We start from the raw sequence: 27864 nt of genomic DNA, 5'->3' as shown, positions 1-27864 counted from the left end.
ATAAAACGTGCACATGTAACTGCCTTCACTGAATTTCAGGCAGCGGGTATGGGGCTGCTTTTATTTTTAAAGATAATTTGGCACTTTTCAGATCCACTTCTTTATTACCTTTTTGAAGAACAGGAACCTTTGTCTGGAAATTCCACAAGTATGCCTTCTGCAAGATTAAAAGTGCCACAAAGAACAAAAATGAGCCCAGGACCAGATGTATGTTAGAAGCCATCAGACATGTTAAGTTTCATCTCCATTGACCTGGTAAGCCTGCTAGTATAAATATACTTTTACCTCTTTACATATTATCAGCAGTAGAAAGTACATAGCAGGTTTAGGGGAGCCAGGTGGAATGTGGGTTTGAGTTCTGACTCCACCAGCTCAACAGCCTTGTGACCTGCGTGTTAGTTAATGAGTGTTTAGAATGTGAACGTTTACATTTTATGCTTAGGACAAGTAGCTGAGGGGAGGAGGGGTCGGAACTACGGGAACAACTCCCCTTAAGCACTTGCCATTAGAGCAGGGCCTTCGTAATAATTGGAAGCTAATAGGCCAATGTGGCCATGGTGAAGCCCTGGTGCAATCCTTGCTCTTGGGAGTGGGGAGACTGGGACCCACGTTGGAAATGGTAACATAACAGCAAACGTGGAGCACTTCCAGTGTTCGACATTACATATACTCATCCGTGGCAGCAGGCTATTAAGGTAGATACTATCTTCGTCATCTTTATTTTACAGATCTAGAAATGCAGTCACTGCTAGGTAAAGTAATTTGCCTGAGATGATGCAGCCATGGTGACAGAGCTGGGATTCGAAGAGAGCCTGGCTTTAGCCTCTGTTTAATAAACTTCACACCAAATATTTCTCCCGGATCAGGAAGCCACAGCGTGCTGCTTTTTTGGGCTTCCTCTGCAACATGCTCTGGGGTACAGGTCCTGCTCTCTTATTAGTCCCAGACTGCTTTCTTATGGATGAAATGGGAATGCTGATGTCTGCTTTAAATTGTTAGTGGGGTGAATGTCTGCAAAGAGTTGCTGCTCGGTGGAAGAGAAAAAGTAAACAAACAAACAAATAAGCTTTTGAGCTACTTTGAGATACTTTAAGAGATATTAAAAAAAAGTTAATAGGCTGAATAAATTCAGTAGCAAAACCCAGAAGTTTCCAAACCTAGAATTTCTTTGCTTAAATTTCATCTTTCTTGCTTTTATTCTCCTCAATATAAATTATCTTAAGTTTTTTTTCTGATTCTGTGGCACGCCAAGTCTCACTAATGCAGGTCTCCATAACAATGATTTCAGTACTGACCAAGTGGTTAAGTTAAAAGCCAGTGCTCTTATACAAAGGCTAGGATGTAACAAAAGCCCATCAAGAGTTTTGTCTAGGCCTTTCCTGGGCCTTAGAGCATGACAAAATAATGAAGGAATTCTTAACAGGACCCATTTAGGGTTAAACAAGTTTTATTGTGGGTCTGAAGAAACTCCCTAGGCCGCCACAAAAGTTTATTGGGGGTCTGAAAGAACTCCCCAAACCTCCGTGATTTAGCAGGAGACAAGAGAAGGACAATTACCCCAGCACCTGGGCCCATTTAGATTAAGTAAATTTACTGAGTCTCCAGAGGAAGGTCTTCAGGACTCAGACGTTAGTTATAGCTTAAAAGAAGTTAATCCCTTCTGAATGCACACTTACACGTAGATATGTAGCTTAGAAGGTATATAAGCTCTGGAAAACTTTGTAATTTTGAGTTGTTCTGGTGATAACTTTCAGGCCTTCTCCATTACTGGTTGCAGAAATAAAAGCTCTCTTCCTCCCCAGTTCATCTGCATTTCGTTATTGGGCCATGAGAAATAGCAGCCCGACCCTCAGTTTGGTCTGGGAACAATTCCTAAAGTAAAATATTTTCATTGTAAAAAACAATCAGATAATCAGAAAAATATAAAGAAGTGGAAATTCCCTGTAATTCTACTGCTGAGAGAAAAAGGCTGTGAAAATTTCACTGTAGATTCCTTAGACTTTTCCCCATGCATTTATACATTTATAGGCATACACACATACACATACACACACACACATACACACACACACGTAAAACTGGGAGAAAATGGACGAGCTGCATTTTTCAGTTAATATAATGTGGACATTTTCCCATGCCAATGAATATAGTTCTATGTCTTCTTTTTTAAAGTTTTTAATTTTTATGAGTACATAGTAGGTGTATATATTTATGGGGTACATGAGATACTTTGATACAGGCATGCAATGAATAATAATCACATCAGGGTAAATGTGGTATCCATTACCTCAAGCATTTATCCTTTGTGTGACAAAAAATTCAATTTTACTCTTAGTTATTTTAAAATGTACAGTTAAATAATGATTGACTATGGTCAGCCTGTTGTGCTGTCAAATACTAGATCTTATTTATTCTTTCTATTTTTTGTACCCATTAGCCATCCTCACTTTCCCTGCCCCCAACTCCCCCACTACCCTTCTCAGCCTCTGGCAACTATCATTATACACTCTATCTCCATGAGTTCAAATGTTTCAATTTTTAGCTCCCACAAATATGTGAGAACATGGAAAGTTTGTCTTTCTGTGCCTGGCTTATTTTGCTTAACATAATTACCTCCAGTTCCATCCATGTTGCTGAAAATGACAGGATCCCATTCTTTTTTATGGCTGAGTAGTACTCCACTGTGTATATGTGAAAATTTTTCTTTATCCATTTATCTGTTGATGGACACTTAGGTTGCTTCCAAATCTTGGCTATTGTGAATAGCACTGTAATAAATATGGGAGTGCAGACACCTCTACAACATACCGATTGCCTTTGTTACGGGTATACACCTAGCAGTGGCACTGCTGGATCATATGATAGCTCTATTTTTAGTTTTTTTGAGGAATCTTCAAACTGTTCACTATTGTGGTTGTACTAATTTACATTCCCATTAACAGTGTACAAGGGTTCCCTTTTCTCCACATCCTTACTAGCATTTGTTATTGCCTTTTGGATAAAAGGCATTTTGACTTGGATGAAATGATATCTCATTGTAGTTTTAATTTGCATTTCTCTGATGATCAATAATGTTGAGCACTTTTTCATATACCTGTCTGCCCTTTGTATATCTTTTTTTTGAGAAATGTCTATTCAGATGTTTCGTCCACTTTTAAATTGGATTATTAGATTTTTTCATATAGAGTTGCTAGAGCTCCTTATATATTCTGGTTATTAATCCCTTATCAGATGGATAGTTTGCGAATACTTTCTCCCATTCTGTGGGTTGTCTCTTCACTTTGTTGATTGTTTCCTTTCCTGTGCAGAAGCTTTTTAATTTGATGTAATCCCATGTGAACATTTTTGCTTTGGTTGCCTGTGCTTGTGGGGTATTACTTAAGAAATCTTTGCCCAGTCCAATGTCCTGGAGAGTTTCTCCAATATTTTCTTTTAGTAGTTTCACGGTTTGAGGTCTCGGGTTTAAGTCTTTAGTCAATTTTGATTTGATTTTTTTATATAGCAAGAGATAGGGATCTAGTTTCATCCTTCTGCATATATATATCCAGTTTTCCCAGCACCATCTATAAAAAAGACTGTTCCTTCCCCAGTGCATGTTGTTGGCACCTTTGTTGATAATGAGTTCATTGCAGATATATGAATTTGTTTCTGGGTTCTCTTTGTTCCATTGGTCTACGTGTCTGCTTTTATGCCAGTACTATGCTATTTTGGTTACTATGTCTCTGTTGTATAATTTGAAGTCAGGTAATTTGATTCCTCCAGTTTTGTTCTTTTTGCTTAGGATAGCTTTGGCTATTCTGAGTCTTTTGTGTATTCATATAAATTTTGGAATTGTTTTTTCTATTTTGTGAAGAATATCATTGGTATTTTCATAGAGATTGCATTAAATCTGTAGATTGCTTTGGGTATTATGGATATTTTTTAATTTCTTACAATTTCTTACATCAATATTTTATAGTTTTCACTGTAAAGATCCTTCACTTCTTTGGTTAATTCCTAGGTATTTAATTTTATTTGTGGCTATTATGAGTCGAATTTCTCTTTAAATTTCTTTTTCAGATTGTTCATTGCTGGCATATAGAAATGCTGCTGATTTTTGTATGTTGCCTTTGTATCCTGCAACTTTAATTTGTTTAAGATCTAACAGTTTTTTAGTGGAGTCTTTAGGTTTTTCCAAATGTAAGATCATATCATCTGCAAATAAGGATAATTTGTCTTCTTCCTTTTCAATTTGGATACACTTTATTTCTTTTTCTTGTATCATTACTCTAGCAGGATTTTGAGTACTCTGTTGAATAGCAGTGGTGACAGTGCACATCCTTGTCATGTTCCAGATCTTAGAGGAAAGGATTTCAGTTTTTTCCCATTAAGTATGATACCAGCTGTTGGTTTCTCATATATGGCTTTTATTATGTTGAGGTATGTTACTTCTATACCCAGTTTTTTTTTAAATCATAAAGTCATGTTGAATTTTATCAAATGCTTTTTCAACATCAGTTGAAAGGATTATATGATTTTTGTCCTTCATTCTGTTGACATAATGTATCACACTGATTGATTTACGTATACTGAACCCTCCTTGCATCCCTGGAATAAATTCCACTTGATCATCATAAATGATCATTTTAAGGTGTTGTGGAATTTGGTTTGCTAGTATTTTGTTGAAGATTTTTGCATCAAAATTCATCAGGGATACTGGCCTGTAGTTTTCTCTTTTTGATATGTGTTTGGTTTTGGTATCAGGGCAATACTGGCCTCTTAGAATGTATTTCGAAAGCATTAATTCTTCTTTAAATGGTAGAATTCAGCAGTGAAGCCACTGAGGTCAGGGCTTTTCTTTACTGGGAGACTTTTTATTATGGCTTCTATGTTTTTACTTGTTATTGGTCTATTCAGGTTTTGGATTTTTTTTTATGGTTCAGTCTTGGTAGGTTGTATGTGTCTAGGGATTTATCTACTTCTTCTAGCTTTTCCAATTTATTGGCATATAGTTTCTCCCAGTAGCCTCTAATGATCCTTTGAATTTCTGTGGTATCAGTTGTAATGTTGCATTTTTCATCTCTGATTCTGTTTGTTTATTCTCTTTTTTTCTCAGTCTGGGTAACGATTTGCCAATTTTGTTTATCTTTTTGAAATACCAACTTTTTGTTTCACTGATCTTTTTTGTTGTTTTCTTCATTTCAATTTCATTTATTTCCACTCTGATCTTTACTATTTCTTTTCTCCTACTAATTTTGAGTTTGGTTTGCTCTTGCTTTTCTAGTTCCTTAAGATGCCTTGTTAGGTTGTTTATTTGAGGTTTTTCTACTTTTTCGATGTAGGCACTTATAGCTATGAACTTCTCTCTTAGCACTGTTTTCGTTGCATCCCATATGTTTTGGTATGTAGTGATTCAATAATCATTTGTTTCAAGAAATTTTTCAATTTTTTTCTTCACTGACCCACTGGTCATTCAGAAGCATATTGCTTAATTCATACCTGTGGGTATGGTTTCCAAAATTCCTCGTTACTGATTTATTCCATTGTGGTCAGAGAAGACACTTACTATTATTTCTTGGTATGTTTTAAGACTTGTTTTGTGGCCTGACATATGGTCTGTGCTTGAGAATGATCCCTGTGCTGAGAAGATTGTGTATTCTGTAGCCATTGGAGGAAACGTTCTGTAAATGTCAATTTAGTCTATAGGACAGATTAAGTCCAATATTTCTTAGTTGATTTTCTTTCTGGATGATCTGTCCAATGCTGCAAGTCTCCAGCTATTATTGTATTGGGGTCTCACTCTCTCTTTAGCTCTAATAATATTTGTTTTATATATCTGAGTGCTCCAAGGTGCATATATAGTTACAATTGTTATATCCTCTTACTGAATTGATCTCTTCATAATTATATAGAGACGCTGTCTCTTTTTATAGTTTTGTATTGAAGTCTATTTTGTCTGATATAATTATAGTTACTCCTGCTTTTGTTGGTTCTCATTGGTATGGAATATCTTTTTCCATCCCTTTATTTTCAGTCTCTGTGTGTCTTTATAGGCGAAGTGTGTTTTTTGTAGGCAACAGATTATTGCATCTTGTTTTTAAAATACATTCAGCCAGTCCATATCTTTTGATTGGAGAGTTTAGTTTATTTACATTCAATGTCATTATTGACAGGTAAGGACTTACTTCTGCCATTTTGTTGTTTTCTTGTCTTGTGGTCTTTTCTTGCTTTTTTTCTTTCTTCCTGTCTTCCTTTCAGTGAAGGTGATTTTCTGAGGTGGTGTGTTTTAATTTCTTGCTTTTTATTTTATTTATTTTATTTTATTTTTATTATACTTTAAGATCTAGGGTACATGTGCACAATGTGCAGGTTTGTTACATAGGTATACATGTGCCATGCTGGTGTGCTGCACCCATTAACTCGTCATTTACATTAGGTATATCTCCTAATGCTATCCCTCGCTCCTCCTCCCACCCCATGATGGGCCCCAGTGTGTGATGTTCCACACCCTGTGTCCAAGTGTTCTCATCGTTCAATTCCCATCTGTGAGTGAGAACATGCGGTGTTTGATTTTTTGTCCTTGCAATAGTTTGCTGAGAATGATGGTTTCCAGCTTCATCCATGTCCCTACAAAGGACATGAACTCATCCTTTTTTATGGCTGCATAGTATTCCATGGTGTATATGTGCCACATTTTCTTAATCCAGTCTATCATTGATGGACATTTGGGTTGGTTCCAAGCCTTTGCTATTGTGAATGGTGCCACAGTAAACATACATGTGCATATGTCTTTGTAGCAGCATGATTTATAATCCTTTGGATATATATCCAATAATGGGATGGCTGGGTCAAATGGTATTTTTAGTTCTAGATCCTTGAGGAATCACCACACTGTCTTCCACAATGGTTGAACTAGTTTACAGTCCCACCAACAGTATAAAGTGTTCTATTTCTCCACATCCTCTCCAGCACTTGTTGTTGTTTCCTGACTTTTTAATGATGGCCATTCTAACTGGTGTGAGATGGTATCTCATTGTGGTTTTGATTTGCATTTCTCTGATGGCCAGTGATGATGAGCATTTTCTCATGTCTCTGTTGGCTGCATAAATGTCTTCTTTTTTAGAAGTGTCTGTTCATATCCTTTGCCCACTTTTTGATGGGGTTGTTTGTTTTTTTCTTGTAAATTTGTTTGAGTTCTTTGTAGATTCTGGATATTAGCCCTTTGTCAGATGGGTAGATTGCAAAAATTTTCTCCCATTCTGTAGGTTACCTGTTCACTCTGATGGTGGTTTCTTTTGCTGTGCAGAAGCTCTTTAGTTTAATTAGATCCCATTTGTCAATTTTGGCTTTTGTTGCCATTGCTTTTGGTGTTTTAGACATGACGTCCTTGCCCATGCCTATGTCCTGAATGGTATTGCCTTGGTTTTATTCTAGGGCTTTTATGGTTTTAGGTCTAACATGTAAGTCTTTAATCCATCTTAAATTAATTTTTGTATAAGGTGTAAGGAAGGGATCCAGTTTCAGCTTTCTACACATGGCTAGCCAGTTTTCCCAGCACTATTTATTAAATAGGGAATCCTTTCCCCATTGCTTGTTTTTGTCAGGTTTGTCAAAGATCAGATGGTTGTAGATGTGTGGTGTTATTTCTGAGGGCTCTATTCTGTTCCATTTGTCTATATCTCTGTTTTGGTACCAGTACCATGCTGTTTTAGTTACTACAGCCTTGTAGTATAGTTTGAAGTCAGGTAGCATGATGCCTCCAGCTTTGTTCTTTTGGCTTAGGATTGTCTTGGCAATGCGGGCTCTTTTTTGGTTCCATATGATCTTTAAAGGAGTTTTATCCAATTCTGTGAAGAAAGTCATTGGTAGCTTGATGGGGATGGCATTGAATCTATAAATTACCTTGGGCAGTGTGTCCATTTTCATGATATTGATTCTTCCTATCCATGAGCATGGAATGTTCTTCCATTTGTTTGTGTCCTCTTTTATTTTGTTGAGCAGTGGTTTGTAGTTCTCCTTGAAGAGGTCCTTCGCATCCCTTGTAAGTTGGATTCTTAGGTCTTATTCTCTTTGAAGCAATTGTGAATGGGAGTTCACTCATGATTTGGCTCTCTGTTTGTCTGTTATTGGTGTATAAGAATGCTTGTGATTTTTGCACATTGATTTTGTATCCTGAGACTTTGCCGAAGTTGCTTCTCAGCTTAAGGAGATTTTGGGCTGAGACAATGGGGTTTTCTAGATATACAAACATGTCATCTGCAAACAGCGACAATTTGACTTCTTTTCCTAATTGAATACCCTTTATTTCTTTCTCTTGCCTGATTGCCCTGGCCAGAACTTCCAACACTATGTTGAATAGGAGTGGTGAGAGAGGGCATCCCTGTCTTGTGCCCGTTTTGAAAGGGAATGCTTCCAGTTTTTGCCCATTCAGTATGATACTGGCTGTTGGTTTGTCATAAATAGCTCTTATTATTTTGAGATACGTCCCCATCAATACCTAATTTATTGAGAGTTTTTAGCATGAAGGGCTGTTGAATTTTTTCGAAGGCCTCTCCTGCATCTATTGAGATAATCATGTGGTTTTTGTCTTTGGTTTTGTTTATATGCTGGATTACGTTTATTGATTTGCATATGTTGAACCAGCCTTGCATCCCAAGGATGAAGCCCACTTGATCATGGTGGATAAGCTTTTGATGTGCTGCTGGATTCGGTTTGCCAGTATTTTATTGAGGATTTTTGCATCGATGTTCATCAGGGATATTGGTCTAAAATTCTCTTTTTTTGTTGTGTCTCTGCCAGGCTTTGGTATCAGGATGATGCTGGCCTTGTAAAATGAGTTAGGGAGGATTCCCTCTTTTTCTATTGATTGGAATAGTTTCAGAAGGAATGGTAGCAGCTCCTCCTTGTACCTGTGGTAGAATTTGGCTCTGAATCCATCTGTTCCTGGACTTTTTTTGGTTGGTAGGCTATTAATTATTGCCTCAATTTCAGAGCCTGTTATTGGTCTATTCAAGGATTCAACTTCTTCCTGGTTTAATCTTGGTAGGGTGTATGTGTCCAGGAATTTATCCATTTCTTCTAGATTTTCTAGTTTATTTGCGTAGAGGTGTTCATAGTATTCTCTGATGGTAGTTTGTATTTCTGTGGGATCAGTGGTGATGTCCCCTTTATCATTTTTTATTGCATCTATTTTATTCTTCTCTCTTTTCTTCTTTATTAGTCTTGCTAGTGGTCTATCAATTTTGTTGATCTTTTCAAAAAACCAGTTCCTGGATTCATTGATTTTTTAAAGGGTTTTTTGTGTCTCTATCTCCTTCACTTCTTCTCTGATCTTAGTTATTTCTAGCCTTCTGCTAGCTTTTGAATGTGTTTGCTCTTGCTTCTCTAGTTCTTTTAATTGTGATGTTAGGGTGTCAGTTTTATATCTTTCCTGCTTTCTCTTGTGGGCATCTAGTACTATAAATTTCCCTCTACACACTGCTTTAAATGTGTCCCAGAGATTCTGGTATGTTGTGTCTTTGTTCTCGTTGGTTTCAAAGAACATCTTTATTTCTGCCTTCCTTTTGTTACGTACCTAGTAGTCATTCAGGAGCAGGTTGTTCAGTTTCCATGTAGTTGAGTGGTTTTGAGTGAGTTTCTTAATCCTGAGTTCTAGTTTGATTGCACTGTGGTCTGAGAGACAGTTTGTTGTAATTTCTGTTCTTTTACGTTTGCTGAGGAGTGCTTTACTTCCAACTGTGTGGTCAATTTTGGAATAAGTGAGATCTGGTGCTGAGAAGAATGTATATTCTGTTGATTTGGGGTGGAGAGTTCTGTAGATGTCTATTAGGTCCACTTGGTGCCGAGCTGAGTTCAATTCCTGGATATCCTTGTTAACTTTCTGTCTCGTTGATCTGTCTAATGTTGACAGTGGGGTGTTAAAGTCTCCCATTATTATTGTGTGGGAGTCTAAGTCTCTTTATAGGTCTGTAAGGACTTGCTTTATGAATCTGGGTGCTCCTGTATTGGGTGCATATATATTTAGGATAGTTAGCTCTTCTTGTTGAATTGATCCCTTTACCATTATGTAATGGCCTTCTTTGTCTCTTTTGATCTTTGTTGGTTTAAAGTCTGTTTTATCAGAGACTAGGATTGCAACCTCTGCCTTTTTGGTTTTCTATTTGCTTGGTAGGTCTTCCTCCATCCCTTTATTTTGAGCCTATGTGTGTCTCTGCACGTGAGATGGGTCCCCTGAATACAGCACACTGATGGGTCTTGATTCTTTATCCAATTTGCCAGTCTGTGTCTTTTAATTGGAGCATTTAGCCCATTTACATTTAAGGTTAATATTGTTAAGTGTGAATTTGATCCTGTCATTATGATGTTAGCTGGTTATTTTGCTCGTTAGTTGATGCAGTTTCTTCCTAGCCTCAATGGTCTTTACAATTTGGCATGTTTTTGCAGTGGCTGGTACTGGTTGTTCCTTTCCATGTTTAGTGCTTCCTTCGGGAGCTCTTGTAGGGCAGGCCTGGTGGTGACAAAATCTCTCAACATTTTCTTGTCTGTAAAGGATTTTATTTCTCCTTCACTTATGAAGCTTAGTTTGGCTGGATATGAAATTCTGAGTTGAAAATTCTTTTCTTTAAGAATGTTGAATATCGGCCCCCACTCTCTTCTGGCTTGTAGACTTTCTGCCGAGAGATCATCTGTTAGTCTGATGGGTTTCCCTTTGTGGGTAACCCAACCTTTCTCTCTGGCTGCCCTTAACACTTTTTCCTTCATTTCAACTTTGGTGAATCTGATAATTATGTGTCTTGGAGTTGCTCTTCTCAAGGAGTATCTTTGTGGCATTCTCTGTATTTCCTGAATTTGAATGCTGGCCTGCCTTGATAGGTTGGGGAAGTTCTCCTGGATAATATCCTGCAGACTGTTTTCCAACTTGGTTCCATTCTCCCCGTCACTTTCAGGTACACTAATCAGACGTAGATTTGGTCTTTTCACATAGTCCCATTTCTTTTTTTTTTTTTTTTTTTTTTTTTGAGACAGAGTCTCGCTCTGTCATCCAGGTTGGAGTGCAGTTGCCTGAAGTGGGCTCACTGCAAGCTCTGCTTCCCGGGTTCATGCCATTCTCCTGCCTCAGCCTCCCAAGTAGCTGGAACTACAGGTGCCCGCCACCATGCCCGGCTAATTTTTTTGTATTTTTAGTAGAGATGGGTTTTTACCGTGTTAGCCGGGATGGTCTCGATCTCCTGACCTTGTGATCCCCCCGCCTCAGCCTCCCAAAGTGCTGGGATTACAGGCCTGAGCCCCTGCACCCAGCCCATAGTCCCATATTTCTTGGAGGCTTTGTTTGTTTCTTTTTACTCTTTTTTCTCTAAACGCCTCTTCTTGCTTCATTTCATTCATTTGATCTTGATTCACTGTTACCCTTTTTCCAGTTGATCGAATCGGCTACTGAAGCTTGTGCATTCGTCACGTAGTTCCCGTGCCATGATTTTCAGCTCCATCAGGTCATTTAAGGACTTCTCTACACTGGTTATTCTAGTTAGCCATTCGTCTAATCTTTTTTCAAGGTTTTTAGCTTCTTTGCAATGGGTTCGAACTTCCTCCTTTTAGCTCAGAGAAGTTTGATCGTCTGAAGCCTTCTTCTCTCAACTCAAAGTCATTCTCCATCCAGCTTTGTTCCGTTGCTGGTGAGGAGCTGCGTTCCTTTGGAGGGGGAGAAGTGATCTGATTTTTAGAATCTTCAGCTTTCCTGCTCTGTTTTTTCCACATCTTTGTGGTTTTATCTACCTTTGGTCTTTGATGATGGTGACGTACAGATGGGGTTTTGGTGTGGATGTCCTTTCTGTTTGTTAGTTTTCCTTCTAACAGTCAGGACCCTCAGCTGCAGGTCTGTTGGAGTTTGCTGGAGGTCCAGTCCAGACACTGTTTGCTTGGGTATCAGCAGCAGAGCGAGCAGAACAGTGAATATTGCTGAATAGCCAATGTTGATGCCTGATTGTTCCTCTGGAAGCTTCGTTTCAGAGGGGTACCCGGCTGTGTGAGGTGTCAGTCTGCCCCTACTGGAGGGTGTCTCCCAGTTAGGCTACTTGGGGGTCAGGGACCCACTTGAGGGGGCAGTCTCTCCATTCTCAGATCTCAAATCCATGCTGGGAGAACCACCACTCTCTTCAAAGCTGTCAGACAGGGACATTTAAGTCTGCAGAGATTTCTGCTGCCTTTTGTTCAGCTTTGCCCTGCCCCCAGAGGTGGAGTCTACAGAGGCAGGCAGGCCTCCTTGAGCTGTGGTGGGCCCCACCCAGTTCGAGCTTCCTGCCTTCTTTTTTTACCTACTCAAGCCTCAGCAATGGCGTGCACCCCTCCCCCAGCCTTGCTGCCGCCTTGCAGTTGGATCTGAGACTGCTGTGCTAGAAATGAGCGAGGCTCTGTGGGCATGGGACCCTCTGAGCCAGGCGTGGGATATAATCTCCTGTGTGCCGTTTGCTAAGACCATTGGAAAAGCACAGTATTAGGGTGGGGGTGACCTGATTTTCCAGGTGTCTGCTTTTTATTTTTAATGAACTTGTTGTATGTCTTTTGATTTGAGGTTATCATGAGGGTTGCAAATAATATCTTATACCCATTATTTTAAACTGATGACAGCATTATTTTAAACTGATGACAGGTTAACACTGATTGCATAAACAAAGAAGCAAGCAAAGAGAAAACTAATAAAATCTCTATACTTTAACTCCATCCGCCTACTCTTTAACTTTTGTTGTTTCTATTTATATCTTATCGTATCATGTTATCTCTGTTTTAAAAAGTTGTAATTATTTTTGATCAGTTGATCTTTTAGTCTTCTACTCAGGATATGAGTAGTTTCCACATCATACACATCATAATGACAGTGTTATAATATTCTTTTTTTCTGGGTATTTTGAGGTTTTTTGTTTTGTTTTGTTTTGTTTTAACATGGAGTCTCCCTCTGTCACTCAGGCAGGAGTACAGTGGCACCATCTCAGCTCACTGCAACCTCTGCCTCCCTGGTTCAAGCAATTCTTCTGCCTCAGCCTTCCAAGTAGCTGAGATTACAGGCTGATTTTTGTATTTTTAGTAGAGATGGGGTTTCTCCATGTTGGTCAGGCTGGTCTTGAACTCCTGACCTCAGGTGATCTGCCTGCAGCGGCCTGATCCCAAGTGCTGGGATTATAGACATGAGCCACCATGCCTGGCCTGTACTTTGAGTTTTATAACTTCAGATGATTTCTTATTGCTCATTAATATCTTTTCAGATTATTATTCTTTCATATTGAAGAACTCTCTTTAGCATTTCTTGACAGACAAGTCTGGTGTTGATAAAATCCCCCAGCTTCTGTTTGTCTGTGAAAGTCTTTATTTTGCTTTCATATTTGAAGTGTATTTTATATAGACATACTATTCTAGGGTAAAACTTTTTTTCCTTTAGCACTTCAAATATGTCATACCCTCTCACCTGGCCTGTAAGATTTCCACTGAAAAGTCTGCTGCCAGATGTGCTGGAGCTCCTTTGTATATTATTTGTTTCTTTTCTTTTACTGCTTTTAGGGTCCTTTCTTTACCCTTGACCCTTGGGAATTTGATCATTAATTGCCTCGAGGTTGTCTTTTTTGGGTTAAATGTGCTTGGTGTTCTATAACCTTCTTATACTTGAATATCAATATATTTCTCTAGGCTTGGGAAGTTCTCTGTCATTATCCCTTTGAATAACCTTTCTACCCCTATTTCTTTCTCTACCTCCTCTTTAAGGCCAGTGACTCTTAGATTTGCCCTTTTGAGGCTATTTTCTAGATCTTGTAGACATGCTGCATTCTTTTAAACTCTTTTTTTTCTTTTGTCTTTGACTGTGTTTTCAAATAGCCTGTCTTCATGCTTACTAGTTTTTTCTTCTGCTTGATCAATTCTGGTATTAAGAGAATCTGATACATTCTTTAGTATGTCAGTTGCATTTTTCAGCTCCAGAATTTCTGCTTCATCCTTTTTAATTATTTCGATCTTTTTGTTAAATTTGTCTGATATGATTCTGAGTTCCTTCTCTACTATCTTGGAAATTTCATTGAGTTTCCTCAACACAGCTGTTTTGAATTCTCTATCTGAAAGGTCTTTGTTTTTCTGGGGTTAGCCCCTTGTGTCTTATTTAGTTCATTTGGTGAGGTGATGTTTTCCTGGATAGTTTTGATGCTTGTGAATGTTCTTCAGTGTCTGGGCATTAAAGAGTTAGGTATTTATTGCAGTCCTGAAAAGATATTTATTGCAGTTTCCCAACTGTAAAGTTGGGAAAACTTTACAGGTATTCAAAGGGACTTGGGTGTTGTGATCTACATTTTTGGTCACTGCAGCCATATCTACATTTAGAGGAACTTCAAGCCCAGTAATGCTGTGCCCCTCAAAGACTTGTAGAGGTATTGCCTTGGTGGTCTTGGGTACAATCCAGAAGATTTCTCTGGATTACCAGGGAGAGACTCTTGTTCTCTTCTCTTACTTACTTCCAAATAAATAGACTCTCTCTCTTTGGGCTGAGCTGCCTGGAGCTGGAGGGGTAGTACAAGCTGCCCTGTGGCCACCACGACTGGGACTGTGCTGGGTCAGACCTGAAGCCAGCAGAGCACTGGATCTCAACCAAGGCTCACTGTAACCATTACCTGGCTACTGCTTATGTTCATTCAATGCCTAGGGCTCTAACAATCAGGTAGTGGTGAAGCCAGCCTGGCTTGTGTCTTTCTCTTCAGGGTGGTGAGCTCCCCCTAGCTCCAGGTGGGTCTAGAGATACTGTCTGGGAGCCAGGGTCTGGAGTTGGAAATCTTAGGAATCTACCTGCTGCTCTATTCTACTGCAGCTGAGCTGGCACCCGAGCCACAAGATAAAGTCCTTCCCACTCTTCTGTACCCTTTCCACAAGCAGAAGAGTCTCTCCCCATGGTCACCACGACCACAGGCCCATGGGGAGCAGTGCCAGGCCACCACTGATGTTCATGTAAGGCCCAAGGGCTCTTTAATCAGCTTCTGGTGAATGCTTATAGGACTGTGATTCACCCTTCAGTGCGTTGGGTTCACCTCTGGCCCAGGGCTGGTTCAGAAGTGCTAACCAAGAGCCAAGGCCTGGAATCAGGGTCCCCAAGAGCCCACTTGGTGCTCTACCTCACTGTGGCTGAGCTGGTACCTAAGCTGCAAGACAAAGTCCCCTTTGCTCTTCCCTTTGCTTTTCTCAAACAGAAGGAGTCTCTCACCACAGCCACCACATCTATGCATGTGCTGAGTCACATGTGAAACCAGCACATCTCAGAGTCTCACCAAAAGCTCATGGTATGTACTACCTGTCTACTGCTATTGATCATTCAGTGCCCAAGGGCTCTTTAGTCAGCAAGTCATGGGTCCTGCCAGGACTAGGTCCTTCCCTTCCTGACAGTAGGTTCCCTTTCTGGCCCAGAGTGGGTCTAAAAATGTTGTCCAGGAGGTAGGTCCTAGAATGAGGATGTTATGACTCTGCCTAGTGCCCTATATTACTGTGGCTGAGCTGGTATCCAAGTTGCAGGACAAAACCCCTCTCCTCTCCTCAAGTGGAATGAAAGAGTCCTTTTCAGAGTTGCAAGCTGTTCTGCCTGGGGTTGGTGGGAGAGTTGAAACAAGCACTCCTTTGGCTACCCTGACTGGTGTCTCCCTAGGTCATGTGCTCCCCAAGTCCACGGGCTTTGAGCCCAACACAGCACTCAGACTTGTCTAAGAGTTGCAGTCCTTGTGGCCTAGACTGCCCTTCAAGGTTTTTTAGACCCATAGAGCACTTTAGTCTGTGGTGGCGAGGCTTACCAGAACTCAGGTTCTGACCACTGGGATGGATGATTCCCCTCTTGCTAGGGCTTTTCTAAATGTTCCCTCCATGGGTGACGCCTGAGTTCTGCCCAGTATTGCTTTCTGCTGTGACAGGGCAGCACTGAGTTCCGATGCAAAGTCCCACAATCACTGTGTTCTTCCTCCCCAAGTTGCACAGATTCTCTCTCCATGCCATATGGCCACTAAAGGAGAGAGGGGAAGGGTAGCTTTGGCAACTAAAGCCAAACTACCCTCTTTCCTGCTGCTTTTGGTGCTATGAAGTTAAAACCAAGTACTATGATTGCTCATCTGATTTTTGGTTCTTATGAATGTGCAATTTTGTGTAGACAGTTGTTAAAGTTGGTATTCCTGTGAGAAAGATGATAGGTGGAGGCTTCTATTTAGCTATGTTGCTTTGCCTCTTCTTATGCCTTCATTTTTAATTATTCCAGAGTGCTTTATTGTGTGTGTCTCACAATTTCCTTGAAGTTCCACTCTAGAATAACACTTCCATTGTTTGATTTATAGCTATTATAAACAAGCCTGAGATGATTAAAGGTAAATCCAGGCACTCCTGCTTGATTATTTTCTTAGGATAAATCCTAGAAATGAAATTATTTGATCGAAAAGTATTCTTGTTTTTAGGGATTTTAATATATTAATGGATTTTGTCAATTCTTTCCCCCATCCCAATTGTATTGGTCTTTCACTTTCATCACCCAGTAAAAGAGTGCTTGTTTCCCCAAATACATAGCAATGTTGGATTCAGTGACATTGAGTGTTCACTCAAATTTTTACCAATGTATTAAGTAAAATTTTAAAAAATAAAGAAAAATAATAAATTTATACTTTATTCTTTTAAGTTGCATTTCCTTGTTTACTATTAAAGTAGTACTTTTCTAAGTTGTGTTTACTAGTCATTTGTATGTCTTCCTTTGGGAAGTGACTATTTATGCTCATTTTCCATAATCTTTTTAAAAATTAATTAATTTTAAATTTTATTTTATTGTAGTTTCAGTGGGTACATGTAGATGTTTGTTGCATGGATATATTATGTAACAGCAGAGTTGGGCTTCTAGTGTACCCATTACGCAAATAGTGACCATTGTACCCAATAGGAAATTTTTTAACCCTTACCCTCCTCTCAGCCTCCCTCACTTTTGGAGTCCCCATTGTCTATTGTTTCCATTTTTATGTTCATGTGTACCCATTGTTTAGCTCCCTCTTGAGAGCAGGTGGTATTTTGCTTTCTGCTTCTGACTTATTTCATGTAGGATAATGGCCTCCAGCTCCATCCATGTTGCTGTAAAAAACATGACTTTTTTATGGCTGCATAGTATTCCATGGTGTATATACCATATTTTCTTTATCCAATCACCTATTGATGGACACTTAGGTTGAGTCTATGACTTTGCTATTGTGAATAGTGTTTTGACAAACATATGAGTACAATTGTGTTTTCTTTGTATAGTAATTTCTTTTCCTTTGGGTAGATACCCAGTAATGGGATTGCTGGGTTGAATGGTAGTTCTATTTTTTTTTTTTTTTTTTTTTTGAGATGGAGTCTTGCTCTGTCACCCAGGCTGGAGAGCAGTGGCGTGATCTTGACTCACTGCAACCTCCACCCCCTGGGTTCAAGCAATTCTCCTGCCTCAGCCTCCCAAGTAGCTGGGACTACAGGCACGTGCCACCATGTCTGGCTAATTTTTTGTATTTTTAGTAGAGACGGGGTTTCACCATGTCAGCCAGGATGTTCTCGATCTCCTGACCTCATGATCAGCCTGCTTGGCCTCCCAAAGTGCTGGGATTACAGGCGTGAGCCACTGTGCCTTTCTAGTTCTATTTTTAGTTCTTTGAGAAATGTCCATTCTGTTTTCCATAGAGATAGAACTAATTTACATTCCTACTAACAGCTTATAAGTATACTCTTTTCTGTGCATCCACAGCAACATCTGTTGTTTCTTGATTTCATAATAATGGCCATTCTGACTGGTATAAGATGATACCTTATTGTGGTTTTAATTTGCATTTTTCTGATGATTAGTGGTGAGTGTTTTTTCATATGTTTGTTGGCCACTTGTATGTCTTCTTTTAAGAAATGTCTATTCATGTCCTTTGCCCACTTTTTAATGGAGTTGTTTTTTTCTCCTTGTGTTGTTTGTGTTCCTTATAGATTCTGGATATTAATCCTTTGTCAGAGGCATAATTTGCAAATATTTTCTTCCATTCTGTAGGTTGCCTGTTTACTCTGTTGATTTTTTTCCCTTATTTTGCTATGTAGAAGCTTTCAAGTTTAATTAACTCTCATTTGTCTATTTTTGTTTTTCTTGCATTTTGCTTTTGAAGCCTTATTCATACATTTTTCATTTTCTTTTTGTTTATAAGTGCTTTTTATATGTTAAAAATATGAACTCTCTGTCATAGATGTTAAAACTATTTTTTCTATTTGTTATTTGTCTTTGATTTTATGTATGATTTTTCTAACTGTACAAATGTTTAGAATTTAATATTTTTAAACATGGCAGTTTTTCCCTTAGATTCTGTATTTGATCTTAAGCTTATGAAGTTCTTTTCTACATTAAGAATATAAAAGCATTTACCTATATTAATTTTATATTCAATGTTTAAATCTACCTTAAATTTATTTTGGTATAAGGCTGATTTAGCCAGTCCTAATGTTTCTCCCACATTAGGCCATATTTTCTGATGCTTCAGAAATATTTAGGATTTTTAGTGGGAATGAAAAAAAAAACAAGATGTGCTTTTCAGGTAAATATGAAATGCGAGCATTCATAGCTTATAAATCATGTTTTCTTGGTAGTAGTGCTGAATTCCTGAAATGTTCATCCTGTTATTGTCAGCTTTGTCACCAAGGCCATGTTTCACTGTGATCTGGAAACACTTTTCCCTTTGACCAAAGTCTTGAGATTGGCCTTGGGGACATCATGCTTCATATAACAATTAAATTGAAAAGTCCTTGGCACTAGTGACACAATGAAGAGAGCAGAAAATCTTTCTTCTGAGTCCCATAGAAATGAAGCAACCAAACCACACTGAACACATGTTGAAAACCTTCTAGGGAGGGGAGCCAACAAGAGTATATAGAGAGTGATAAAGGCTGTCTATGTGCTATACCCCTGCACACACCTCATTAACTATCACAGCTGCACGTTGGGTGGATCTTAGCTTTCTACATAGCCTCTATCAAGTTCAGGATGTCTGGAAATGTCACACTTGGAAGGAGATCACACAAACCCCTGCCTGATGCAATGGAGTGGTAACTTATTGTCAAGAAAATTCTCTCTTCTATCTAGCTGATTTATGCTCATTGCAATGTGTTGGGTCCCCTTCAAATTTTGTTGGGTCTCTTGAAAACAGCTGGTAATGCGGCCCGCAAGATACTAGGCATTGCCCTCTAAGCTTCTCTTCTTTCACAAGTGAAACCTCTTTTTATTTGGACAAAGTGACCTCATGATCTGAAGCGATTATAAAAATTAACATGAGAGGGACAAACAGGATGTGTCATCAGATTTTCCAGACGTCCAGACAAAATCTTTTCTTTCTTTTCAAATCAGAGGATAATTAGAAACATAGAATGTGCCATATTTTTCCTTCTTTCTGTTTAAAATAGGACCTTGTGGATTAATTAAATTTATTATATATTCCATTTGCAAAAGAATGTATATTTATCTCCACTTGGTATTCATTTATTAATTCAATTGATATTTATTAAACACGTTATGTAAAAGGACTGAAACTAGTATTTGGGTTTCTGCCAAGTACTGTAATAGGTGCTTTTATAGATTATTTCCTCCTTTAATCTGTGTAAGAGAGATATTACACCCATATAACATCTGAAGAAACCAAGGCCTAGAGAGGTTAAGTGACTTGTTCAGGGACTTTCAGCAGGCAAGTGTTAGACCTGGGATTCAACTGTCTATATCTTAGAGTGCATGGCCCATTTTTTCCTTCCTACTCTAGGGGTGATTCTTTTTGTTTTAAATTATCTTTTTATTTCTCTAATTTAACTGCCTTATTGTGAGAACATTGCTTATATGACATCTATTCTTTGAATTTGTTGAGGAATTCTTTGTTATCTTTTACATGGTATGTTTCTGTAAATATTCCATGTTTACTTGAAGAGATTGGATGTTTACTTGAAGAGATTGGATGTTTTCTGCTAGTGCAGAGTTATATATCCTTTAGATCAGGCATGTTAATTTGGTGATTTAAATTTTCTATATCTTTAATAACCTTTGGTCTGCTGTATCTATCAGAGAGTGTTAAGATCACCTACGATGATTATGTATTTGCCAAATTGTTCTTGACATTCTACTGACATTCAATGAGTTTTGCTATATATATATATATATATATACACGTGTATATGTATATATAAAACTATGAATTTGTACGCAACTAACAGCATAGCCTAATGTGTGTGTATTATGTGTGTACACACATAATACACACACATTAGGCTATGCTGTTAGTTGCGTACAAATTCGTAGTTTTTATATTTTCCTGGTAGATTGTTCTAGTCACTATTATGTAAGGTTCCTCTTTATCCCTCTCAATGCTTTTTCTCTTAACTTCTGTGCATGTGTATATGTGTGTATATACATACATATATACACACATATACACACATAATACACACACGTTAGGCTATGCTGTTAGTTGCGTACAAATTTGTAGTTTTTATATTTTCCCGGTAAATTGTTCTAGTCACTATTATGTAAGGCTCCTCTTTATCCCTCTCAATGCTTTTTCTCTTAACTTCTATTTATCTTATCCAAATATTGTTATATTAGCTTTATTTTGGCTAGATATTTTCTTGGAAAAAATATATATTCCCTCACCTAATTTTGTGCTTTTCCATGTGATTTTGTTTCAGATAAGCTTTTGGTAACCAGCTCATATTTTTATTTTAAATGCATTCAGATAAGTGCTGTCTTTTAATAGCAAGTTTAATTGCAAGCACTGCTGAGGCTGGACTTATTTTTTTATACTTGATTTTGTGCTCATTCACATTCTTCTAATGTGTTCCTTTTTGCTCTTGCTCTGCCTTCAGATGGACTGATAAATTTTCTATATTCCCTTTTCACTCCTCTGCTGGTTGGCAAGCTAAAAGATTACACTTCTTTTAGTGGTTACTCCTAACATTTTAACATACATATTTAACAAAATAGTTTTCTAACAATATGGCAAGTTATATAAAATTTCTATGCTTCTGCCAGAAGTGACATGAACCTCCTTGTGCTGGAAGAACTCAGTGACTGTCATTCTGTCTTGCCATTTTGTGGAGGATTCTGTTTTTTTTCTTTTGTAGCATCTCCCTACTCGCCATCCATGGCTGCAAATCTACCCCTGTCCGCTCCCTGGCTGTCCATCCGTTTTTCTCTCTCATTTTGCACACACCCTTCTTGCTCACTCCTTTGCCAGGTCTCTGGCTCTGCTTGTCAGTTTGTATTTTTCTTCTGTTTTTAGTCCACAGACGTGTTTGTCTTGTGTTAGAATCAGGCTGCGACTTCTTTTTACTTTAAAAAAAAAGTCTATCATTGTTATGTATTTGGAGGAGCAGAAATGTGTCAGATCAGAGCTCGCAGTAAGAGAGCTGTCCTGGCTGGAATTCTCAAGAATGATTTTTACAGTGTTTTAACTAGTTTGTAGGGGTCTCAAGAGAAGCCTCCTAATTGAAAAGTGCAAGTCTTTTGTTGTTGTTTATTGATCTTATATTTGAATGACTCCCATTCTACAGTCCTTTATTTATTATTATTATTATTATTATTATTTTATTGTTTTTTTTTTTTTTCTGAGGCAGAGTTTTGCTCTTGTTGCCCAGGCTGAAGTGCAATGGCGTGGTCTCGGCTCACTGCAACCTCCACTTCCTGGGTTCAAACAATTCTCCTGCCTCAGCCTCCTGCGTAGCTGGGATTTACAGGCACCTGCCACCACGCCTGGCTAATGTTTAATATTTTTAGTAGAGATGGGGTTTCATCATGTTGGCCGGTCTCGAACTCCTGACCTCAGGTGATCCACCCACCTCAGCCTCCCAAAGTGCTGGGATTACAGGCCTGAGCTACCGCGCCTAGCCCAGTCCTTTATTTTTAACTATAACCAAGGGCTATTTACTATTAGGATAGTCCTTAGCACATAACACACCTTTGTCAAATTGTATGATACTAGGCGGCTGTAGCCCAGCAGCTTGCAAGTGGAGGGCAGATTGCACTTCAGTCCCTGCTTGCCTCTTTGGCAGGTGCACGTAAACCAAATCCCCTACGCAGTGGCTCTGTTTACCAGCAACCTTACTAAATGAATTACTAAGGTTAACTAATGATTGCTACTTACAAACTACAACTGGCATGTTCTTAGTATTTCCCAATGACACTTTCAGAATTCTTTCCAAAACACTTCATTGTTATGCATCACTGCAGTTTTTCCTGTTCTTGTTAATGCACAATAGCTGGGATTTCCCTGGCACTGGGGCTCTGGTCAGAGAAGTTTGATACTTCTTGTACTGTGTGTTATAAGCAGCCTCCTTTAGGTGTGGGTGTCTCTCTAGATAGTAGAGGGAGCCCACATCTTTTATTATAATTTTTATCCTTGCATGTTACATCTTAAATGTAAATCTAGGTACAAGTATCAGAGCCTTAATATTTTAATGAAAACTAATATTAGCTATCAATAATCAAGAGAATTCCAGAACACTAATAGTTATTACCAGAGTTATGCTGACAAGTTATTACCAGAGTCGTGCTGACAATCAGTTATCTGAAAAGATAAAACCTTGATTTCTGGTGTTTGTCAATTTCTGTAGTGTAAAAACTTCCACCACAGCTTGATTTCAAGCCATCTCTGCATTGATGTCACTGAACATGGAGATGGGAAGACATACATACAATTGTTTTCAGCATAGCCCTGGATCACAATGTATGGCTATCCCATAAGATAGGACATTGATACTTTTATTTCACGTTTCATGATAATCTTGAAACTTGATTTTCAAAGTTCAAAGAATAAATAGTCCAAAAGAGTATCTAGTAGGCAAACAATGACCACAATCTTGAGGTCTGTCTGTAAATTATTATTATTATAATTATTATTTTAAGACAGGGTCTCACTCTATTTCCAGGCTGGAGTGCAGTGATGTGATAATGGCTCACTGCAATCTTCATCTCCCAGGCTCAGGTGATCCTCCCACCTCAGCCTCTTGGGTGGCTGGACTACAGGTGCACGCCACCATGCCCAGCTGATTTTTGTATTTTTTGTAGGGACAGGGTTTCACCATGTTGCCCAGGCTTGTCTCAAACTCTTGGCCGCAAGTGATCTGCTTACCTTTGCCACCAGGAGTGCTGGGATTACAGGCATGAGCCACCATGTCTGGCCTGTATGTTATTTTATCTGCAATCTGTGAAGATGAATGGCTCCTACTCCAGGGATGTTATTTTTTATTTTTTTTTGAGACAAGAGTTTTGCTCTTGTAGCCCAGGCTGGAGTCCAATGGCGCGATCTCGGCTCACTGCAAACTCCACCTCCAGGTTCGAGTGAATCTCCTGCCTCAGCCTCCTGAGTAGCTGGGATTACAGGCACCCACCAACACACCTGGCCAATTTTTTTTTTTTTTTTTTTTGTATTTTTAGTATAGACGAGGTTTTACCACATTGGCCAGGTTGGTCTCAAATTCCTGGCCTCAGGTGATCCACCTGCCTCAGCCTTCCAAAGTGCTGGGATTACAGGCGTGAGCCACCGTGCCTGGCCCAATGATGTTATTTTGAAAAGGATACCTTTTATTTAGAAAATAGTAAGTGGTTTTTTTAATAAAGATATCACTGTGGGCACTTGTATATTTTCCGTCTTTTCAATGTGCAATGTCCTTTTTCCACTGGAATTTTGGTTATCTTTGCTACCTCGAGCTAGTATTTGCCTTTCAAGAACTGTTGTGCCAACCAAGTATATCTCATTTGTATGCTTCATATCTTGAGTATCACATTCACTCTTTGTAATTTGGAATAATAATACTTTGGACCTCCATGGCAGCTTTAATTTACCAGTGTATTTTTTCTGTAGTTATGACGGAATGATACATTTTACTTTTTTCTTTTCATTTGAGAATGTGATGTTTTCCTGAACATTAAATTGATATTGTTGACAGTATTTTGTGTTATTTGGCAAAGCAATAGCCTAGGAGCATGACCCAGCCTCATTGACTCCTTTGAGTTTTATATTTCTAATAACAATTTGGAGAAAGAGAAATGCAAATTCTTTTCCATCTGCTTTCCTTTAGCGTTATTGCTCTTTACTTGAAAGGGGTAGGTAACTGGTAGACATGCATTTTTACTGAACATATTTGTGAACTCATCTTTTATAATTTTGTCTCGAAGATTTTAATAATTTGCTTCCACAGTTCCCTTTCTCCCCCACCTCCTTTTTAATAGGTTTCCACAGTGACTGCCTTGGGGAGCTTAATTGCTTTCCTGTGTTGCAATGTTCCAGATTGAATTATGCTAAAAATATAAATATGGAATTTGCCTTTAAGCAAAGGTAAACCAGTTCCCCAGTAGCAATGGTTTGTTTAAATTTCAGTGTTGACAGATGGCAAATATTTTCAATGATCCCAAATACCACACTTCATACAGTACACATACTTTATGAAGAATTGGAATCTAACTCAACATTTTTCCAAGTGGTGGTATTCAAAATGTTCATCTAGGGACTTCAATAGTTATAGGAAGAAAAATTTGTTCCATGATCAAATATGTTTGAGAAATGCAGCATACTCTATTTTCTTTTGAAAAGGTACAGCATGTGTTTACCCATTAAAGTCAGTAGTCCAGTAGTTTTTAAAAAAATGACAAATCCCCTCTCTCTCTCTCTCTCTCTCTCACACACACACACACACACACACACACACACACACACAACTTATTTGACCCAGTGTTTACCAAATATTTGAGAAAAATTTTTTTCACACCATATCCATAAATACCATTTGAAAGAATATTCTGTGTAATACCAGCTCGGGAAATTTGCTGTAAACTCATTGACTCGTGATGACCATATGTGGACTCTTGTAGGTTTCATTGTTGTATTTGTGATGGGAATGTGCAGCATTTTAACACTATTTAAGCAATAGACTCTAAAACTCATTCTAAGAGTAAATAAAATTATTCTTGGATTCATCCATGTACATGAATATGATTGTGTTTCCTGAAAAAAAAGTTGAGGGCCATTTTACTTCTTGTTAACATGTCACACATATGTCAGAGGAGAAAGTTTGGCATATAGATTTATCTTTTAATCAGTAAGAATTGTGGCACTATGTCAGGAAATCTTATCCTTATTATTGAATATTGTTGGTTATCAATGAAGTTGTAAGTATTGCAACTCTATATGTTCAACTATGCAGTGTTTTAGAGAAGACTTGGTGGAGCAGCTATAGCTTGTGAATAAACTATTCAGAAGACTGGAAATGTCTTATTAAAGGGAAGAAATTCCTTGGGAGCTAAAACATCTTTCATGATCCTTATCTGATAAAAAATAAATCAGAGATTACAGCTTGTGTAATAGAGAAAGCCAGAAATATCACTTAAACTAATTTAATCATTTTAATGCCAAAGCAAAAGAGTCTTTCAAAGAAATTTTGATAATAACAGAAAAGTAGACAAAAAATAAAATCCACCCACAGTTATATCACCTAAATATAAACATTGCTAATACTTTAGGGGTAGTTCCTTTCAGCCCTTTTTTGTACATTAGCTTTTTTTGTTTGTTTGTTTTGCTTTGCTTTGCTTTGCTTTGTTTTTAAACAGAGTACAGAGACATATTTACTGTGAAAGTCATAGATCTGCAACTTCAGTGCCCCTCACTTGCAAAAACCCTCTTAAGGCTCGGGAGAGACACTAACAATGTGTTATCATGGTCACATGTTTTTGTAAACTTTGCAGAAGTAAAGTCAATTAACTGAAATTGTTAAGACTGCCATCTTTCTCCACTCAGACTTTCATCCGTCATGCTTCTTCTCACATCAGGTGGTAATGAAGTGGCAGCAGGCATTTTGGGGATCTGGCTAAGAGAAGATGAGTTGTGGATGCATTTTGGTAGGTTTTGTTTAAATGGTTCACAGTCGCTTCTGTGGAAATGACGTCCAAGAAGACTTCTTTCTACTGACCTGGCTAGTGTTCTGACTTGATGTTGTAGGGCCAGAAGTTGTATTGCAGTATGCACACATCCTTTGATGCCTGGCACAGAAAATTGTGAGTAGCAAACAAGATCTGATGTTTTTGGAACCAAAAGTTAATATGGGGAAAAGTCTTCCAATCAGCCAACATGAACAATGGTAAGTTCATGATTCACTTCTTATTGATGCCTAGTCAAATCACCAGACAACTGCAGAGAATTACAATTCACCAGAATTATAATGACACTGAATATGTAATTCAAAATTCTGTCATTTTCACTTAAAAATTATATCACTAGAATTTTCCATGTTAAAATGGTCTTTGTAAATCTTTTATATGCTGCCATAATATTCAATTTAGCTTAAGTCAGCTCAGTTTTGTGTTGATATCCTACTCTGTGTGATGAACTGTACTCCACAACATAATTCTGTTCTGGACCAACTCTAACACAACTTTTCCTCTCTTGGCGCACTTTCTCTGGCTTTACTTCTATCTCTCAAGTTCAATGATTCCCTTTTCCTAGAATGCCTTTCCTTTCTGTTTCTGTCTGGTAAATTACTCTCTGTCTTTTAAGATCTAGCTCATATCTCATCCTTTTGATCCACAAGGGTTCCTTGACTCCATGAATAATTAGTGTTCCCATAACATGCATCTGTGATTGCCCTCGTAGTGCATAATGGTTTTAATTTATCCATGAGTCTGACTCTCGAGTTTGTGAGTACATAAGTGAAAAAAAAATCTTCTCTTATGCTTCATTCCACTGAAAATGTTGCCTTCCACACTGCCTGAAATATAGGGTTATAATAAAATTTTATTTAAACAATGAGGAGGGAAAGCAGCACATAAATATTATAGTTGGGTCCCAGAATATATTAAACAGCAGCCAGCTTCTAATAGTAAGAAATAAGAACTTTTTTTTTTTTTTTATACAGAGTCTTGCTTTGTCATTTAGGCTGGAGTGCAGTGGCATGATCTTGCCTCATTGCAACCTCTGCCTCCCAGGTTCAAGCGATTCTTGTGCCTCAGCTTCCCAAGTAGCTGGGATTACAGGTGTGTGCCACCACACCCGGCTAACTTTTGTATTTTTAGTAGAGACAAGGTTTTACCGTGTTGGCCAGGCTAGTCTCGAACTCCTGGTCTCAAGCAAGGAGGCCCGCCTTGGCCTCCCAAAATGCTTGAATTACAGGCATGAGCCACTGCACCCGGCCTAATAATAGGAACATTTTAAAGATCTTACCTTGTTCTTATTTGGATAGAGATTAATCGTAAACCCTATTTTACTCTACAATTATTTCAAAGTTTCTTAGAAGAAATATAAAATAGAAAAATGTTTCAAAATAACAAAAATTAGTATATTTTGTTAGATTTGGCTACAAATTTCTCTTTGTCTAAACCAAATAATGATGGCTTAGACAAGATATGTTTACTTTTTGTTAAGTTCTGGTTGGCATCAGAGACCCAGGCTCTTTCTTATTGTTTTATGCTTATATGCTTATGTGGCTTTCATTCCTGAGGTCACCTTATGGTCTAAAATGGCTTTTTTTTTTTTTTTTTTCCAGCAATCATGTCCCAGGTAGTAGGAAGGAGAAAAGGGGAGGAAAAGCTATGGTGTTCCTGTAAGTGCACTTTTCAGACTTAGTTCACATTTATTTATTTATTCCAGTTGTACTTCATTGACCAGTATTTAAATATGTGGCCATGTCCGGCTGCAATAAAAGCTAGAAACAATAGTCTTTGTTCTAGACAACCGGGTACAATGTGGGGGTTCTTTTCCTGAGGAGGAAGGGAAGAGTGAATACTGGAGGACAAATAGGCTCTTTGCATTTATGATTGGGAATTTTACTAATATATCTTCAAGCTTACTGATTCCTTTCTTGGGCTGTGTCCTGTCTATTGAT

The 27864-nt window shown here is 38.3% G+C and overlaps 1 long non-coding RNA gene across 1 annotated transcript in view; it reads left to right on the top strand.

Moving 5' to 3' along the window:
• The window catches only part of LOC129479267 (uncharacterized), an 81548-nt gene extending 53984 nt beyond the window's left edge, over nucleotides 1-27564 (top strand). Inside the window, exons 3-6 of the long non-coding RNA XR_008656629.2 lie at nucleotides 92-255; nucleotides 25817-25885; nucleotides 25986-26124; nucleotides 27526-27564. This is a non-coding gene — a long non-coding RNA (uncharacterized lncRNA). The remainder of the gene's footprint in view (nucleotides 1-91; nucleotides 256-25816; nucleotides 25886-25985; nucleotides 26125-27525) is intronic.
• Nucleotides 27565-27864: the final 300 nt, after the last annotated feature.

This window comes from Symphalangus syndactylus, chromosome 3 (assembly GCF_028878055.3).
Source record: "Symphalangus syndactylus isolate Jambi chromosome 3, NHGRI_mSymSyn1-v2.1_pri, whole genome shotgun sequence".
Lineage (NCBI taxonomy): Eukaryota > Metazoa > Chordata > Mammalia > Primates > Hylobatidae > Symphalangus > Symphalangus syndactylus.
The sequence above is the reverse complement of the archived record's forward strand: the minus strand, read 5'-3'. Positions and strand labels throughout refer to the sequence as shown.